General features: G+C 36.1%; 2 long non-coding RNA genes across 3 annotated transcripts in view; both read left to right on the top strand.

The window, feature by feature from the left end:
• LOC143719384 (uncharacterized) overlaps window positions 1–20,335 on the top strand; it is a 44,281-nt gene extending 23,946 nt beyond the window's left edge. For both annotated transcript variants that reach the window (XR_013196486.1, XR_013196487.1), the window contains 3 exons: window positions 5,610–5,848; window positions 7,669–7,722; window positions 19,706–20,335. This is a non-coding gene — a long non-coding RNA (uncharacterized LOC143719384). The remainder of the gene's footprint in view (window positions 1–5,609; window positions 5,849–7,668; window positions 7,723–19,705) is intronic.
• LOC143719383 (uncharacterized) lies at window positions 8,855–10,278 on the top strand. Its single transcript, XR_013196485.1, has 3 exons — window positions 8,855–9,237; window positions 9,522–9,996; window positions 10,186–10,278. It is a non-coding gene; the product is annotated as an uncharacterized LOC143719383 (long non-coding RNA).
• Window positions 20,336–20,357: the final 22 nt, after the last annotated feature.

Here is a 20,357-nt window from a genome sequence, read left to right as displayed (position 1 = left end):
AAAACTGCAGGTCATCAAAAGCGCACCGGGATCATTTCTGGGAGGGGGAAATATTGCGAGTCAGAAGACTTGCCAAGAAAACGGCATCGGCTTAATTGCTAATTATACGTTTCAGACGGACAGAGCGAAAGAAAAATATTTTATCATGAAAAAGCTCATGCAGCGGACCGCAAAGTCAGAAAAAAAAAATATATTTCCTAAACATCGTAAAACGTACATGGCACGAGGCCTCAGAACAACAAACAGATCTGAAATGTGTCGTGTGAGTCTGGCAGGGAGTGGAAAGAGAGGAAAAACATCCTCCGCTTCTGCCAGAACAAACATCAGCGGCAAGCCCAACTCACAATCTCATATTATTTGTGTCAGACCAAACATGCATCAAAATCCAGCAAACGGCATTTCATATTGCACTGAATTGAATGCGAAAACGATACCTTTCCCAAACAAAAGAGCATGCGAATCACAAGTATTAATGCAAACAATTTCATTTGGGACTTTTGCAAGTGTAGACTGTGTTCAAAAAACTATTACATGTGCTGCTTAAATACGCCATTTTTTTAAATACTTTTATGCAGCAAGGATATAATAATCTGTGGGGTATTTTGAGCTGAAACTTCAACCACATTCTGGGGAAACATTTTATTTTAGTCATTTTATTATTTGCATTATACATTGTTTTTGCCTATGGAGACCACACTGAATGGTCATCTCACCTATAGATGCAGGTGTATAGTTCATCTCGTTCACTGTGGCTAAAGGAAGCCCTATGTCTAGACAGCACGTCCTAGCACACATTTAACCCCTCGATGAAGTGTACACAGTCTGTCCAAAACCTTTTAAAGGTCGCCATCCGTCACAGGTCCTTCTTTGTTGTAAAATAATGAATGGAGGCATCTCCAAAAGGTCTAAAATGCTTCAATACACAGTCATCTTCATTCACACACTGATTTGAATAAATGTGTTGCATGAGATATTTACACTGTCAACCAAATAAGATTTTGTTGCATTGCTTGTTGCATGCATGTAAATGGCAAAAACGCATGAGATCACATGTAATACGGGCCATTACTGTATATTATAATTGTATTTGATTTCAGATCAATTATCCTACATTTCTGGTTGTATGTTCATTAAGTCGTTTTAATGCAACGATCTGAAATCATCACTTTAGCTAGTGAATGCATATGTAATTATTAATATTACTGTCTATGTATGCATTTCAGTGTTTACATCAGAATAATTTACAAAAGTGTTGCTCAGTTTGTTTTGCTTCAGTGTGCATATTTTATGTTAGCATCAAATCAGTGTTATTTCAATATTATTTATGTACTATTAGTAAATAGTATTTATTAATATTTTAGCTTTTAATTTTATATATCAGTGTTTTAGTTTCTTTTTATATATATATATATTTCTGTTAAGCTTTATTTTTATTTCAGCTTTAATACTTTTATTTCAGTTAGTTGCAAAAAGCTAAATTTCTAATTTTTATTGTTAAGGTTTTATAAGTTTAAGTTTTCATCTAATATTTTATTTAATCTTTATTTCAATTATCGAAACCATTTTTACTTGTTTTAGTTTACAATAACAACACTGCACATTACTAGAGTCATTCCGTTGCATTGAAAGTTAGGTCTTGTTTGATGTCCTTGTTTAAAAGTAAATAATTTATTACAATGACTAATTTAGCATAAACGCATAAATATCTCCAAGTTTGTAGGTAAGTTAACTGATCGACAGAACCGGTGATATTTCTCCAGCAGCGCCTGTCCATCCAGTACCCAGCATGCATTGCGGCTTGACCTCCCCTCGCTTTGAACAAAACTATGTTCTAAGAACGTTTAAGTTAAATGTTTTAAATCGTTTTTTTTTAACATTAAAGGAACATTCTATTTTTCAAACATTATGAGAATGTTACTTTTGAATGTTCTCTAAACATTCCGAAACCAGTAGTAACATTTAAAAAAATGTCAGATGAACACATTTAAAAAAAAACAATGTATAAATAATGTTTTTGTGTTAACTATTAGAGAACATTCTTAAAGACCAAGCGCTCTATGAACGTTACTGGTACGTTTGCTCATAACTTTGAAAGAGAACCTTGCCAGAAAGTTAGCCAAAGCCCTGAGAAACATTTTTTTATGTCTGTTAAAACACCATAGAAATTCAAACTCATATGCAGAATCTGCTGAAAACAAATCTTAAGTCAGCAAAGAATTGGATCGTCAACAAAGCTGGAATTTCTGGAATTCGGCAATGCTAAAATCAAGCCTGACGAGCACAAAACGCACGGAAAAGAAATGTCCAAATGAAACATTCTTCTAAAAGACTGGAAAACGTGAAGAAATTCCCCTTTAAATGGCATTTCACCTGCCGTCTGTGGGAAAGCTCCTGTGGTGCGTTGAGTTAGCGCACGGTTGGGCTACGCGAGTGTTTGCCAAGTAAAGCCGTGAGTCATGAAGCCACTGGGATGTTAAACACATTGGCCGTTTCCTGCTGAGTCACAGCGCTCGTTTAGTCATTATGCTGTGATTAGCGGCGCTGCTAAATGGATAAGTGAGAAGCAGGAGCGAGAATGAAGGCTTTCTCCACACCACTTCAATTTGACAGCTGATTGTTTTCAGTAAAAAGATGAATCGTGTGAGAAATTGCTCATCACAGAGGGGGATATAATGGTAGAAACAAGGTCAATTAACTATAAACCAAGTGCAAAAGTTTATATCTATGCCAACCCAACTGACAATGTTTGTAAAAAGGTTGTAAACTATTAGGAACAGTACAATAAAAGCAGGCACAACAAGCCTGCACAACACTCACATATCTCATGCAATAATACAGTGAAATCTGCAACTGCAGTCAACTACTAATAAACCCATTTCACACATTTTTTACTATTTAATTATATCAAATTTGCTCTGATTTGACCTCAGCTGCAAAGCATGCTGGGTAACCAGCTGTGCCACTGTACATCAAGGTTTTTTAGTGAGTCAAACAAGAGACTTCAATTTTGACATGTGAAAAATGCCACAAAAATAAATAAATAGCTGAATAAATGCTATTTTGTCCTGTAAACCGTGTATATATGTTACAGAGTCGTTCTGAGTATTGTGATCACAACATTTGATCGAGTACATTATATGCTACTAAGTGTTGCAAGATAAAATATATGAATTCTAAATGAACTCGTATGAATTTATGTGCTGATGGTTTATAATTCAAAATAATAATTTGCTTATAACTATAGAAATTCTTTGCCTAAAACAAATATATGAATTAACAAAAATGTGGCTTATTAAAATATAAATTTGTCTCATTAAAACTAGATTAGTCAACAAAAAAAAAATATATATATATACATATATATATATGTATATATGTATTTATATATATATGTATGTAGTTTTTTTTAATGTAATTTAAATAAAATATTTTATTTCCCCATCAAACCAGCTTCTGTTTCCCTCTAAACAATAGTGAGCTATCACTTTAAATCCCAATGAAGATGAAGTGACATCCGTTTACTCTTCCCTACACTTTTCTGAGTACTATGAATCCAGACATACTTCTTTTGTTACATACTGTTATATATATATATATATATATATTAGTTATATTATATTATATATATAGTAGTGAAGAATGTGATTTCGGATGCAGCAATGGTAAGTTGTACTCTCATTTAACACATGATTCTTCATCAAGCACACATCCACAGCATTACATAAAATACACAAAACACGCAGTTTATTTAGTTAGTGGTGTTTACTAAGTCAAGGATCACTGTTACTATTGCTGATAGTGTTTTGAACAAATCCTTAACACTAAAAAAATCATTCAACTGTAATGAAAAGTTCCTATCAGAACACATTAAGAATAATGGCAATATATTATTTTTGATTAATTTACCTTAAGATGGAAAAGTATACTTTGTCTCTTTGTCTCATAAATCTAAAAGAAATATACTCAAATTCAGAAAAGGCACCTGTTTAATTGTTTATTATGATTTATCCACATAAAATACACAGAAAAGAGTGTTTATTTAGTTAATCATCACCATTACTATTGCTGATACAGTGCCTAGCATAAGTAAACACACCCATACTAAAGTTGACTAAATGCACTTATGCAACCTGTATTTTAACCCTTGTGTTCTGTTCGATTTCTGTGTACTCCCCTTATGGACCGGGTCAAATTGACTCTAATTGGATTCAATACAATTCCTCAAAAATCACAATATGAAAAACAACAAAGATTTAGATACAAACTATAAACTTTTAATATCAACATTTGTCAAACATTATATCTGAAAATATGATTTATGAAAATGTTTTTAAAACATTTTTTAAAACATTTTTGTTATGACATAATTGGAAAATAAACAGTATACTGACTTTTTTTGCATATAAATTTGTTTTACTTTTTTTTTTTTTTTTTTTTTACATTATATGCTTTGAATATCTTAACTGAACAAAACACTCCTAAGTTAACTTTCCCTAGTTTCCTAAGACCTATTTTCCTAGTTTCATTATTCACTCACTGGGAAGTGAGAAACCAAACATAACAAAAACATACATCAAATAAATGTTTTTTATTTATTTTTTGGCTCTGTGAAGCTGCCTTTGAAAATCCTACATAAAAGTTTGGTTAAAAGCTAGATATTTTAGATATCTTGAATTTTGAAATGAGAGCTTATTTTACTATCTGTGTCTGACAAAGATTTTCATCTGTAATTTGCAAATAATTCTGAACACTGTAATTTTAGCTTTTTCAAGTGTGTTTGGTTAGGGTTAGAGCACTTTTAGATGCACGTGCACGTTAGAACTGGAGTTGAAGTGCCCTGACATACAGAAAATAAATGTTTTTATTTTGTGTCTGTACAGTTGCTTTTGAATGGCTGTCTATGATGGGTCAAATTGACCCGCGAACGTCACGAACGTAACAGTAATGTTGTTTGTATATGTCAAAACACATCAGCATGTTGAAACTTTGCATGCATGTCCATCATGATAAATGAGAAAAAGTCACAAAATATCAAGAAAAAAAACAAAGGTTAACCAGTACTTCCAACAACTAGAAAATCGAAACGGGTCAAATTGACCCGCAACATAACACAAGGCTTAAGGAAGAACATTTATTTATTTATGATACATTATTCTTTCACAAAGAAAACTGGTGTCCTTAAAGGTTGGATTTTTCCTCATTTTTTAAATTAAGGCATTAAGATCAATTTCCAAAAGATGATTTTTTTATTGCTCATTTTAGTCAACTTTAGCATGGGTGTGTTCACTTACGCTAGGCACTGTAGTGATTTGAACAAATCCTTAACACTAAAAATCATTCAATCAAATCAATTGTAATGAAAAGTTCCTATCAGAACACAATCAGTATATGCCAACATTTTATTTTATGTTAATTTACCTTAAGATGGAAAAACATACTTTGTCTGGTAAATAGTTAAGAATCCAATAGAAATTTCAGAAAAGGCACTATTAAACTGAATGTTAGCAATACATGAACCAATGATTTGTTATCAGGCAAACCCTGGAAAACTCAAGTTGGTTAATAAATATTTGTCATCCGTTGTAACAGTATCAGACTTTGTCTTTCAGATATAGTTCCTCCGCATGTGTCTTGAAAACATGCGAAAAGTCCAGTTGTTTCTCAGCAACACCGGCACCGGTGTGTGAAGACCCTCAAACACAAGCAGGTTTACACTCGGCAAACCAAACACAACAGCCCAGCATCTCTTGAGCAGAGCCTGACGGAAACACTCTTCCGGACAGAAATCCCTGTGTTATTCAACAGTGATGGAGCAACCGAATTTGGGTGAAAATAAATCATAAAAGGGGTTTGTTTGTTTAAAATTCTTATAAATGTATGAGATTTTGAGGTGGGCCTTTTACCCCACAGACACACATTATTGATACAAATACTTTAGCTAAAATTATGTTTTTAATAATGTACTTTTTCAAAACAGTCACTTTAGCTAAGTTTGCACAATTTTAGGTCCATTTTGATGAATAAAATAATTTATTTAGATTTAAATTTATTTAAGAGTGCTGAGGGGCCGGTTGCACCAGCTGTGCGTAAATTACAACTTAGCCTAGTTTTGACGTAAATGGGAACTAAGTTACAACTTACGAACTACTAAATATTTTTACGTTGCACCTTTAAACTTAGTTTAAACGTAACTCTACGTTACAACTAAATATTTACGGCAGCCTCCGATCAGGAGTAACGGTTGGAATAAAATATCAGACAGTAAACTACGTCAATAAGCTCTTCTTTTACCTGACAGACTTCAATTCTTTAGACATATATGATAATGCTGACATTTACACTCGCTTACCTTTAAAGAGAAAGAACATTATGTGAAAAGATAACTTTGTTAGCGGCTCTTTAACACCAACCCGTCCTAAACCGCTGTGTGCATCGCTCCATGTTGTGCATATCAAATATCAGTCATAATCCATAAACGTACTAATATCTTATGTTTTGTGTATCAATATTTATTTATTGATGCTTATTTCATTTCAAATACAGTTTCTGAATGTTATTTACATATAAAAACACTTAAGTTATGATCAAGTATCGTTTTTGATGGAAACTTATTTTTACCGTTAGTAACGTGAGGTAAAAGTTGTTAGAATGAAGGATAAACTGAAATTCACGGCAATGCAACACAACTTCTGCTCACGTATTTGAAGGCTGCTACTGGTTCATCGAGGCTAAACGTCATAATATGCGACTACGCATTACTTTACGGAGAGCTTACGACCTACTAGCTACGTTCTGCCTTACGAACAAATGGTGCAACGGAATATAGTACACAGTTAGTTACAAACTAGCTAGTAGTTACTAAGCCTCTAGTGTGGACTTTACGTTGCAATTTAAGAAAGAACTTATGAACGGCTGGTGCAACCCTACCCTGGACTCTTACATTGACAATACAAGATCTGGAGCAAAAATTATGGAAGCTCGTTTCCGCCACAGAATAAAAAACTTTTTTTATCTCACAATTTTGACTTTATTTCCTACACTTGCGAGTTTACATCAGAATTGCGTCATATAAAGTCGCAGTTGCGAGTTATAAAGTCAGAATTGCGAACTTTTTTTCTCAGAATTGCATGTTTATATTTGAATAAACATTCTGACTTTATAACAAGCAATTGGGAGATATAAAGTGAGAATTGCATTATATTAAGTCGCAATTGCGTGTTATAAAGTAAAAATTGTGGGATATTAACAATTCTGAGGAAAAAAGTCTTTCAAATTGGACTTTATAAACTTGCAAATGCGAGTTTATTTCTCACAATTCTGACTTTATAACACGCAATTGCGACTATATCACGCAATTCTGACATTATTTCTCAGAATTGCAAGATATAAAGTCAGAATTGCATGATATAAACTCGCAATTTTGTGAGATAAAAAGTTGCAATTATCTTTTAAAATGTTTTATTCTGTGGCGGAAACAAGCTTCCATTAAACATTGATGCACCTCTTGATGAAAATAAATGCTGTGATATTATTTTCATCAAGAGGTGCATACATTTTTGATCAGCGCTATATTTTGACACCACTAGTAAAAATTTATAATTTGATTTAGTCTTTAATATAGAGTGAGAAATGGTTTATTTTTGCAATCATTTATCTTTTTTTTTCTAGTGATCCATGACGGACTTGGGACTGAATCGGGACGGGCTGCTCTGGCATGCACAGGTGCACACCTTAATTACACAAGTCACCTCGCTCAGGTTAGATATTATCCCATATCAAACAGCCCATTGAAAATAGACTGAGATCAAAACGACTACCGCGTGTGTGTGTGCGCTGTGGGAGTTTTGATTAAGAAAGACACATGCATTGATCTCCCAGATTAAAGACAGGAAGTTACAATGGCAGTTTGTTATGCCAAGTTTGAAGTCCTGCCAGAGAGTCCAGCTCACCTCGGCAACGGGCTCAATGTGGCCTGTTTGGATGAATACGGTGTCTGGGTAGGGTCAAAGAGTCGAGATGAACTTTACTCTAGTCAAAGACAACATCTATCAGATCTCTGTTAGAACTGTGGGAACGCGTTTTCAAAGGTGCAGCCTGATAGAAAATCATCTTTCTGGGTCATTTTGTTATGTGCTGTTGCCATTATATTGCCCAATATTTATATATAGCTTTAATTCAACTTTATTTCAGTGTTGCTATGCAGTTGATAGGGTGTTCTAGATGATTTTGCATGTCCTAAAGTGTTCTGTTCGTTTTTAGTACATTACTATATGGTTGCTAGGATGTTTCTATTTTGTTATAGGTGGTTGCCATGGTGTTGTGGTTTCTATGGTGGTGTTTTCCCATTCCTAAGGTGTTCATTGTTTTTTAGTACATTGTTGTGTAGTTGCTAGGGTGTTTCTATGGTGTTCTAGGTGGTTGCCAGGATGTTTTTTTTACTTCCTTAATGTGTTCTATGTGTTGTTGCTAGGGTGTTTCTATGGTGTTCTAGGTGGTTGCCAGGATGTTTTTTTTACTTCCTTAATGTGTTCTATGTGTTTAAGTATATTGTTGTGTAGTTGCGAGGGTGTTTCTATGGTGTTTTAGGTGGTTGCCAGGATGTTGCTCTGCACTTCCTAAAGTGTTCTATGTATTTTAGTACATTGTTGTGTAGTTGCTAGGGTGTTTCTATGGTGTTTTAGGTGGTTGCCAGGATGTTCTTTTCACTTCCTAAAGTGTTCTATGTGTTTTAGTAAATTGTTGTGTAGTTACTAGGGTGTTTCTATGGTGTTTTAGGTGGTTGACAGGATGTTGTTCTGCACTTCCTAAAGTGTTCTATGTATCTTAGCACATTGTTGTGTAGTTCCTAGGGTGTTTTAGGTGGTTGCCAGGATGTTGTTCTGCACTTCCTAAAGTGTTCTATGTATTTTAGTACATTGTTGTGTAGTTGCTAGGGTGTTTCTATGGTGTTTTAGGTGGTTGCCAGGATGTTGTTTTCACTTCCTAAAGTGTTCTATGTGTTTTAGTAAATTGTTGTGTAGTTACTAGAGTGTTTCTATGGTGTTTTAGGTGGTTGCCAGGATGTTGTTCTGCACTTCCTAAAGTGTTCTATGTGTTTTAGTACATTGTTGTGTAGTTGCTAGGGTGTTTCTATTGTGTTTTAGGTGGTTGCCAGGATGTTGCTTTCACTTCCTAAAGTGTTCTATGTGTTTTAGTACATTGTTGTGTAGTTGCTAGGGTGTTTCTATTGTGTTTTAGGTGGTTGCCAGGATGTTGCTTTCACTTCCTAAAGTGTTCTATGTGTTTTAGTACATTGTTGTGTAGTTACTAGGGTGTTTCCATGGTGTTCTAGGTGGTTACAAGGGTGTTGTTTTGCTCTTCCTAAAGTGTTATTTGTGTTTTAGTACATTGTTGTGTAGTTGCTAGTGTGTTTCCATGGTGCTCTAGGTGGTTACCAGGATGTTGTTCTACACTTCCTAAAGTGTTCTATGTATTTTATTACATTGTTGTGTAGTTACTAGGGTGTTTCCATTGTGTTCTAGGTGGTTACCAGGGTGTTGTTCTGCACTTCCTAAAGTGTTATTTTAGTTTTAGTACATTGTTGTGTAGTTGCTAGTGTGTTTCCATGGTGCTCTAGGTGGTTACCAGGATGTTGTTCTACACTTCCTAAAGTGTTCTATGTATTTTATTACATTGCTGTGTAGTTACTAGGGTGTTTCCATGGTGTTCTAGGTGGTTACAAGGGTGTTGTTTTGCTCTTCCTAAAGTGTTATTTGTGTTTTAGTACATTGTTGTGTAGTTGCTAGTGTGTTTCCATGGTGCTCTAGGTGGTTACCAGGATGTTGTTCTACACTTCCTAAAGTGTTCTATGTATTTTATTACATTGTTGTGTAGTTACTAGGGTGTTTCCATTGTGTTCTAGGTGGTTACCAGGGTGTTGTTCTGCACTTTCTAAAGAGTTCTATGCGTTTTAGTATATTGTTGTGTAGTTGCTAGGGTGTTTCTATGGGTTTTTAGGTGGTTGCCAGGATGTTGTTCTACACTTCCTAAAGTGTTCTATGTATTTTAGTACATTGTTGTGCAGTTAATAGGGTGTTTCAATGGTGCTCTAGATGGTTAACAGTATGTTGTTTTCACTTCCTAAAGTGTTCTATGTATTTTAGTACATTGTTGTGTAGTTGCTAGGGTGTTTCTATGGTGTTCGAGTTGGTTTATTATTTCATTTATTTGTTTTAGTAAGTTGCAGTGGAAATTTTTTTAAGTTTAGTTTTTTTTTAATCTAATAATTTTTTTTAAATTTTTTATTTATTTCAGCCTTATTTCATTTCCATAAATTATTTTTAATAGGTTTAGTCTTCCTGAACAATTACTGCACTGAATCACCATCTAGAGTTAGTCACATTCTAGGTTCTAGAACATTTGTATTTGCAAACTATAAAGGTTTTCTGGTTGATCTACAGTGTGTCTGTGAACTAACTATGCAAATATGATTTGTCACTGCCACTGTTTCACCGTTTTGGATCCTGCCATAGGAAATATGAAGCTCTCTAATGTGTCACGGACCACTGCTTCACCCAAGCAGAAGGAAAAGCGAGAGTGTTTCCATCTCTCATGTGCCCCACACACACACACACACACACACACACACACACACACACACACACACACACACACACACACACACACACACACACACACACACACACACACACACACACACACACACTGTATCATGGAAATCCCACAGATTACAGGCCAGTGTTCACATAATTGCTATTCCACAAACCAGAGTGTAATCACGGTTTCCTGCGTGACGAGTCGCTGCCACTGCACCCAGAAACGTCTTTATAGAGTCCGGGACCACTGAAAACACTAGCCAATCAGCAGGTGTCCTGGAATTGGTTTTGTAAAGCATATTTGCATGATTTTGAAAATGCATAAAGCACTGTCCAGTTGATCATCATACTTAACGTGTTTTCTTGTGTTATTGTGGCAATGGCAAACCCAGATGTGCTTTTATTCAGATACTGAGATATAAGAATATCCACGATTCTCTTCAAATTTTTGCTCTGCCTAAATAGTAGTTGACCTAGAAGAGAAAACTGACATTTTCCACTAATTCCAAATATTCATTTATTCATTTATCCATTCATTCATTAATTCATCCATTTATCCATTAATTCATTAATTCATCCATTTATCCATTCATTCATTCATATTTATCAAGCACATTTCAAAACAACCCAAGTTTGACCAAAGTGCTGTACAGAGCATAGCATTATAATAAATACATATGAGCAAACCAGTTACAATCTATAAAATAAGATAACAAAAATAAAGAATTCATTCATTCTTAAAATCCACAGTAAATAAGTGAGTTTTAAGCTTATAATTAAAGCAAATACATACACTAAATTCATTCATTCATACATAAATTACAGTTTAACATACTGTATATTCACATAGAAAACAACTATTTTAAATTGTAATAATATTTCACAATATTACTGTTTTACTGTATCTGTTTGTCAATGGCGGAGTTTTATAAACTTTTTCAGTGCTACAGAAATTAGCATGAATGTTTAGATGTAGGTCAGATGACATGTATTGAATTTCAAACCACTTTTAAAAGCAAAAACGAAATGTAAATTTCATGATTTTTTTTTTGTTTGTTTTTTTTGCACATGATCCTTTTTTGCCAGATATCTGTTACAGAAATGGCTAACAGTGTTAATGTGACTGTCTAAGAGGAATAGCACTTTACCTTCTTGTGAATGAGCTTTTGCCCTCTGGAGCTCCAAACAGCCAAATGCAGACCGACAGGAGGCGATAACCCGTCCTGATAATCACGTCAGCTTTGACTGATGCGTTAATTTGCACGATAAGGATTTGGAAGGGAGGAACGGAGAGATGTTGGGGGAGGATTTTTAGAGGATGAGGGTTTGGTGAAGTTTGAGGCACAAGGGAAATTGAATGATGTGAAGAGGAAAATATAAGGAGACGTGGATGTGATGATACCAGGATCATGAAAAATCTCATCAGCATGTCTGTTAAGCTTTTTTGGCAGTTTTTTTAAGGCAATATGATCATTTGATTAACAGATTACAATTTAAACCTAGATAATTTTGAATTTTTTTTCATTGATTATTAAAATTATTATTATTGTTGTATATTATTACTGTTTATTGTTGTCATTTAATTTTGTTCAAACATAGTTCCCAGGGTGCCGCGTTGCACTTACTAAAGTGCGCTTGTAGTACAAATGTGTTTTAGTACATTACTGTGTGGTTGCTAGGGTGTTGCTATGGTATCCTAAATGGTTGTTGGTTTTATTTGTAGTTCCTAAGGTGTTTTGATTGTTTTTCTAAGGTGTTGCTAGGGTGTTCTAAGTGGTTTCCACTTCTAAGTTTGTTTTTAACATATTGCTATATGGTTGGTAGGGTGTAGCTATGGTGGTGTCCTATGTGGTTGTCAGGTGTTTCTGCCTTTCCTAAGGTGTTTTGGGTGTTTTATTACATTGCTATGTAGTTTCTAAGGTGTTCTAAGTGGTTTCCACTTCTAAGTGTTTTTAACCTATTGCTATGGGGTTGTTTGGGTGTTGCTATGGTGTCCTATATGGTTGTCTGGAGTTTCTGCAGTTACTACTGTGTTTTTAGTGTTTTAGTACATTGCTGTGTGGTTCCTAAGGTGTTGCTAGGGTGTTCTAGCTTTCAAGTGATTTACAGGGAGTTTTTTTGCACCTTATAAGTGTTTTGAACCTACTGCTATGTGTTTACTATGGTGTTGCTATGGTATCATATATGGTTGACAGGGTTTTTGGCAGTTACCAAGGTGTTTTTAGTGTTTTAGTACATTGCTGTGTGGTTCCTAAGGTGTTGCTAGGGTGTTCTAGCTTTTAAGTGATTTACAGGGAGTTTTTTTGCACCTTATAAGTGTTTTGAACCTACTGCTATGTGTTTACTATGGTGTTGCTATGGTATCATATATGGTTGACAGGGTTTTTGGCAGTTACCAAGGTGTTTTGAGTGTTTTTAGCACATTGCTATGTGGTTCCTAAGGAGTTGCGTTGGTGTTTTAGGTGGTTGTCAGGGGTTTCTGCAGTTCCTAAGGTGTTTTGAATGGTTTATCACATTCTAAAATTCTAAGGTGTTGCTATGGTGTCCTTAGTGATTCCGAGAGTGTTTTTTAGCACTTTCTAAGGTGTTGCTAGGTGATTTTAGTCTTTTTTTTAATTCTCGCTTCTGAATATTTGGTTTGGTCATGTGAACCAAATGTATTTAGTAGCACTGACACGCAACTTAGCGTGGTATGTGTGTTGTATTTTAATGTATGTGACCATGAATAAGATTTGATTAATTTCATATCTTGCAATACCATTACTATTGTATTTGCATTTTAAGGTTAGCATACCACAATACTAACATGACACCTAGATACCATCCCAGTCATATGTGAGAGACAGACAGTGGAAGGTCAAGCCAATAATATTCTCCAGTCCTCCTGTGTGAGATTAGATTCCAGGCATTCTGTAGGAATCTCCCACAATGTGATTAATCTCTCTCTCTCTCTCTCTCTCTCTCTCTCTCTCTCTCTCTCTCTCTCTCTCTCTCTCTCTCTCTCTCTCTCTCTCTCTCTCTCTCTCTCTCTCTCACCCTGGACTGATCTCCTATAAGACACTATAAACAAAGATGATACATCAGAGATTTCACTGATGGGTGGATGTGGATGTTTAAACTTCCATTGAATTTGGTTGCTAGGGTGCTTATGTGGTTTCCAGGTTGGTGTTCTGCACTTCCTAAGGTGTTCTATGTTTTTAGTACTTTACTATTTGGTTGCTAGGGTGTTGCTATGTAGTTGTTAGGGTGTCCACGATGGTTTCCAAGGTGTTGTTTCGCACTTCCTAAAGTGTTCTATGTGTTTTTAGTACTTTACTATGTGGTTGCTAGTGTCTTGCGATTTAGTTGTTAGGGTGTTGCTGTGTAGTTGTTAGGGTGTTCCTGTGGAGTTGTTAGGGTGTTCTTGATGGTTTCCAAGGTGTTGTTTTGCGCTTCCTAAAGTGTTCGATGTGTTTTTGGTTCATTGCTATGTGGTTGCTAGGGTGTTTATTTTGTGTTCTGCGGTTCCTACATTTTGTTTTTATTGTATTTTAACATATTCCTATGTGGTTGCTATGGTGTTGATAATGTGATGGCGAGGGTGTTCTAAGTGTTTTTACGGGTGTTGTTCTGCTCTTCCTTAGGTGTTTTATGTGCTTTTTGTACATTGCTGTGTGGTTTCTAGTAGGAGTGTAAATATTAATCGATTCGTATCGATGCATCGATTATACAGCCGACGATTCGATGCATCGCTGCATCCGTAAGAGTATCGATTAATGTGTATGTTTCGCCGCCTGTCTATTTTCAGCATCCGCTCATATGCGTACAAACGATTGTTGTTATGCACTGGGCTAACATTAGTTAGTCACCAAACTAAACTGCCAGTGTGAATGCACCCTCAGTCACTTAGTCGGCGAATTCCAAGCTAGCAGTTACTAACGTAAACAAACAGGCACTAATGTGTACAAAAGGCTACTTCAACAGCTTACTTGTAAAGTATAGGGTGCTTTCACACCAACTCGGAACGGAACGGGCACGGTTCGCATGAAAAATCGCTAATTATGTAAACGCTGTCTGTCATGCGGACTCGGGTGCGCACTGGGGTACCAAACCCGAGACTGCCTGGAGGAGGTGCGCTGAGTTCAGTTGCACTCGAACGGGACATTCTAAAACGCTTAACGTGAAAAACGCTTAACGTTGCTTACTGTACCAAGACAGTGATATTGAAAGACCAAACTCGGTACACATCATATTAATAAACCATACTATGTATGAAAAAATCAGATGAGCCCAGAATATGAACGCAACGCGTTTAATTACACGTTAAGCGTTTTCCTCCCATAGAAAACCATTATAAGAAAACGCTTAACGTGGCTTACTGTAGGCTACTAAGGCAGTGATATTAAAAGCCACGTTAAGCGTTTTCTTATAACGGTTTTCTATGGGAAGAAAATGCTTAACGTGTAATTAAACGCGTTGCGTTCATATTCTGGGCTCATCTTATTTTTTTATACATAGTATGGTTTAATAATATGATGTGTACTGAGTTTGACCTTTAATATCACTGTCTTAGTGCAGTAAGCCACGTTAAGCGTTTTTCACGTTAAGCGTTTTAGAATGTCCCCACTCGAACCGTGCCGCGGCTCGCGTGAATGTGAAAGCATCACGGACTCGGGTGCGCACTTGTTCAGGAAGTAAGTGACCTGTGCATGCTTTTTAGCTGATTATGATGTATTTAGTTAAATAAAACACATGTAAGGGATGATAGTGTTGATAATTTACCTTGGATAAGGGTGAGAGTGAGTCTGCCGTGTATGCACACACATATAGCGCGTGGACTCAGGGCAACAAATTAATGGAAATCCACTGTCTCCTGCGTTTGCAATCAGCAAACAGCCAAATGCGGCACACAGTAAACCGGTGTTGTTCACTCAGCTGTGCATAATAGCACCAAAAAAAACAAACAATACAATATATTGACCCGCGGTCTGTTTTCTATCATGCGTCGTGCACGTTTGCGATGATGTAAGATGCACGGAAACGCACCAGGATTCGATTGAATCAAGTTTTGAACTGTATGCAGTAACTGTTATATTTGCTGTTCTATTTGTAGTGCATTGAGCACAACATACACATTATGTGAATAGAATACTGTTCCTGTATTCTCAATAAAAGGCAAATTATAAACATTTTCGTTGATTTATTTGAAACTTAATAGATATCATGTAAAAATATCGATTATTGAATCGTATCGCGGGGAATTCTGAAGTATCGAAAATAATCAAATCGTTGGCTTAAGAAATCGGTATCGTATCGAATCGTCATGTAGGCTCCGATTTACACCCCTAGTTTCTAGGGAGTTGCTATGGCCTTCTATGTGGTTGCCAGGGTGTTTTGCAGTTCCTAGGGTGTTTAGGTGTTTTTAGCATATTTCTATGTGGTTGCCAGGGTGTTGCTATGCAGTTCTTATGGTGTTTCTTGATGGTTTCCAGGGTGTAGTTCTGTACTATGGTTGCTTGGGTGTTATAGGTGGTTTTCTATTATGTTGTTTTGCACTTTCTAAGGTGTTCTGTTTTAGTTTATTGCTGTGTGGTTGCTAGGGTGTTGCTAAGGTGTTCCACATGGTTTCTAGGATTTTTCTCTGAGGCTCATGAGATGTTCTCTATTGTTGTTTTTTTGTTCTTGTTTATTTGTTTGTTTATAAAGCACCTTGCACATTAAATCACTCACTTTTTTTAGAGGTTTGTTCACATCACTTACACGAAGTATGATCAGATTAGTATGCTTGACTTGGCAACCATCACTAAATATAATCAATCATTTTGAGTTTGTGTTGAACAGAAGGTGTAAATGAGTTGAAGAGCTCAAACCCAACACTGACATCTAGTGTCTCTGGTCTCATCAGCACTGCTAATAAATCCCACAGATAGTCATTGAAGAAGAGACCCAGTGATGACAACTCTTTTCACTTTGACCAGTGAGAAACCACCTAGCAACCTTCCATACCTCCTTAGTAACCACATAGTAACACCCTGGCAACCATCCACAACATCCTAGCACCATGACGACAGGTTTTGCCCAAGCAAGTACCACTCAGATTTTCTTTTAGATGTAGTTGGAGTTAAAACGTCTAGTTCTTGCTTTTCCATACATACAATCTCTGTTACTTTAACTTCCTATTATCTCTGTAAAGCTGCTTTCTGTATTGTAAAAAGCGCTATATACTGTAAATGAAGGTTACTTAACTTGACATACACTCTTGACAAAGAAATTTGTACAGGTAAACAAGGCAAAAATACTGAGGAAGAGCATTTTTTTGCAGTGCACACAGGTCGTGTCCCAGTGGAAAAGAGACTGATAATCATCTAAGTAAATTCCAGCTCCGCTTAGAGGTGAAGAAAGGAGCGACACGCCAAATCAGCCATAAACTGCGAGGAACACAAACACACACTCGCATACACTCTCACTCTCACACACAATCGCATTCACTCACACACACACTCACACACACGCACACACACACACTCTCACATACACTTAAACAAAAAACACACACTCACATACACTCACTCACACACATATACGCACACACTCACAGACATTCACACACGCACTCACAGACATACACTCACACACACACACACACAAACACACACACACACACACACACACACACACACACACACACACACACACACACACACACATACTTACATAACCTCACACATACACTCATTCACACATGCACTCAAACACACAGTTACACTCACATACACACACTCACACACATACACTTACACACACGCACATACACACACACACTCTCTAACACACACGCACACATTCTCACACACACACACACTCTCACTAACACACATGCACACATTCTCACACACCACACACTCTCTCTCACACACACACACACACACACACACACACACACACACACACACACACACACACACACACACACTCACTCACTCACTCACACACACACACACACACACACACACACACACACACACACACACACACACACACACACACACACACACACACACTCACACACACACACACACACATACTAACATAAACTCACACATACACTCATTCACACATGCACTCACACACACACTTACACTCACATACACTCATTCACACATGCACTCACACACATACATTTACACACACTCACATACACTCACACTCTCACACACGCACACATTCTCACACACACACACACACACACACCTCATGTAGGGGCAGATCACAGGTATGTGAAGGTCTTCAGGATGATGATTATGGTTCGAGAGAGACAGAGAGAGAGAGAGAGAGAGAGAGGACAGATCTGACATGCGTGAGTTATTGCCACAGAATGGACGCATTACTGCTTCATTAACATAAAATGGAGGCACAGACACACACACACACACACACACACCAGCTCCAGACGGCCCTGAATTCCTGACGCTTTTGTGGATTCGTCGAAAGAACCCATAATGCTAGATTTACATTGTTTAATGCGTTTAACATATTTTCAAAATATGACATGTTTTTGTGGTATTGTCGCAGCGCATGCAGTGATTGATATTGCGTATATCATTATTTAAACCAGTTTTACCAAAGGGAAAATGCTCAGCTGTCGCTCCTTCATAGCTCAGGAGATCAGTTATGCATTTTATTAGGAATTGAAGTGTTTGACATTCATATTGAGATCAGTGACTTTTGGGATATCTTCTTTTAGGATATAACTTTTGAGGCATATGATATATGAGATTACAGGGGTCATTTTCTTCTGACAGAAAGAAGTCTCCATTTCCTCTGTTTAGTGTCATCGCTGAAACAACTCAACAATTTTAAAGAGTTCTCATTATATGATTTTCTTTCCTCTGGTTATTTTTAAGCACGTAGATCTCAACAAGCTCAGGAACAGAAAGGCTTATTTTTAGGATGCAAAAAAGAATCAACTTTAAATGCAAAAAAATATAAACAATTATGGTATTTATATGCAATAATGGTATTTGTTGAATTGCAATTTAATGTTAAGGAATCGTATAAAAGTAATTCAATTTCAATTCACATTTATTTGTATAGCTCTTTTCACAATACATTTGGTTTCAAAGCAGCTTTACTGAAAATACAGTATTTTTTTTTTAGTTTATCACCATTGAGAATCACAAGAAGTACAAAAAATCTAAAGTAAATGGCCTGAACACTATGGTAGTGAGAAATGTGGTTAAAGAATATTAATATTCATACTCATGGAACATGTTCATGTGATGTTTCAAAATAAAATAAATAAATATGTTTGAGACCTTCTTTTTTTTTTTTTTAACTTTTTTCTCATAGGGCCAAAAATAATATTATGTTACATAAATTATAGGCTACTGAATAATATCTGGGGTCATTTTCTCCCGGAAAGCAGGATATTAATCAGAAGTCTCTGTTTAGACTCATCTCTATCAGTGCTTCTCAACCTTTCTGACTCCAAAGTCCACACGAGTATTTGAGAAAGGTCCCATTGACTTTTGCAAAAGAAAATTATTATTTAATGGATGAAAATTAAGGATTGGTCACAACTTCAACCCAATAAAGTATTTTAAGATCTTGGGTTAACTATAAAATTGTATATTTATATTAAAAATGCCTATTTCGTTTTACTAATAACCTTTTTACTAGTTTGCATGACTTGTCCAGGTCTAACAATCACATTTTTATATCACGCTATATATATATATATATATATATATATATATATATATATATATATATATATATATATATATATATATATATGCAAAAACTAAAAATCAAGATTTTTCTTATTTTAATTCACCCTTATATATATATAAGGTGAATTAAAATAAGAAAAATCTTGATTTTTAGTTTTTGCATCATTTTAATGCTTGATTAGTCATTTTAAGTCATCGCCAGGCCCTCTAGAGTTTTTTTTTGGAGAAACAATTGAGATTTGATTTGCCTTTCCTCCGGTTATTTTTACCCGTGTAGAGCTCGGAAACGTCATCCAGCCCTGTTGCATCATCTCCATTTGTGGATATTTCCTGTTGATATTCACTGTCGGTTCTTTTGACAGCATAAGATTACTTTTTTTTTTTTTTTTACATTTCCAGGCTGTTTCCATAGATGGTTCCTAGACATCCAAGAGCAGGCCAAAGACAACTGGTCAAAATAAAAACCTGCCGCTCTCCCGAATGAGGAACCGAGGCTGCGGCGGGCGATTTATTCCGCTCAACTAATGTCTAATGTCTGTCTGGGCAGATGAGAAACAACTTAGGACTTCCTTTTTTTAGCATGTGCTTGTGCAGTGGTTTGGTGTGGTTTGGTGTGGGTACGATCAGCTTGCGCTGGGAAAGCAGGGTCGAGTCGTGTGCCCATGGAGGACAGATCCATATATGTGCTCGTCTAGCCATGAGTCACTCTTTCTGTTTATCCATCATGGAAACCGTCTGTTCCCCGATCCCGTAATATTGGCTACGGAAACGCACCTTCCCATGCGGTCTCCGTGTGGAATGATGACGTCATGTTCCACATCACCAGCTGACCGTACAGGAACAGGTGCAAAGATTAATTATTGACTCAGTGTTTATGTTTGTGTAACACTAGTGAATCTTACAAACCCTGTGCTGTCGGGGTCATATTTGACAACCCAAATCAAAAGAAATTAAGAATTAGGGAAATTAAGCTTCATTTTTGGATGCAATAAAGAATCTCTTTCTCACTGCAATGACTGATAAATAAATAAATAAATGTTATTCTCACTGT

This window comes from Siphateles boraxobius, unplaced genomic scaffold (assembly GCF_051911475.1).
Source record: "Siphateles boraxobius isolate OS27281-9 unplaced genomic scaffold, OSU_SipBor_1 62, whole genome shotgun sequence".
Taxonomy (NCBI): Eukaryota; Metazoa; Chordata; class Actinopteri; order Cypriniformes; family Leuciscidae; genus Siphateles; species Siphateles boraxobius.
Note: the sequence above shows the minus strand (reverse complement) of the source record. Positions and strands in the feature narration are given on the sequence as shown.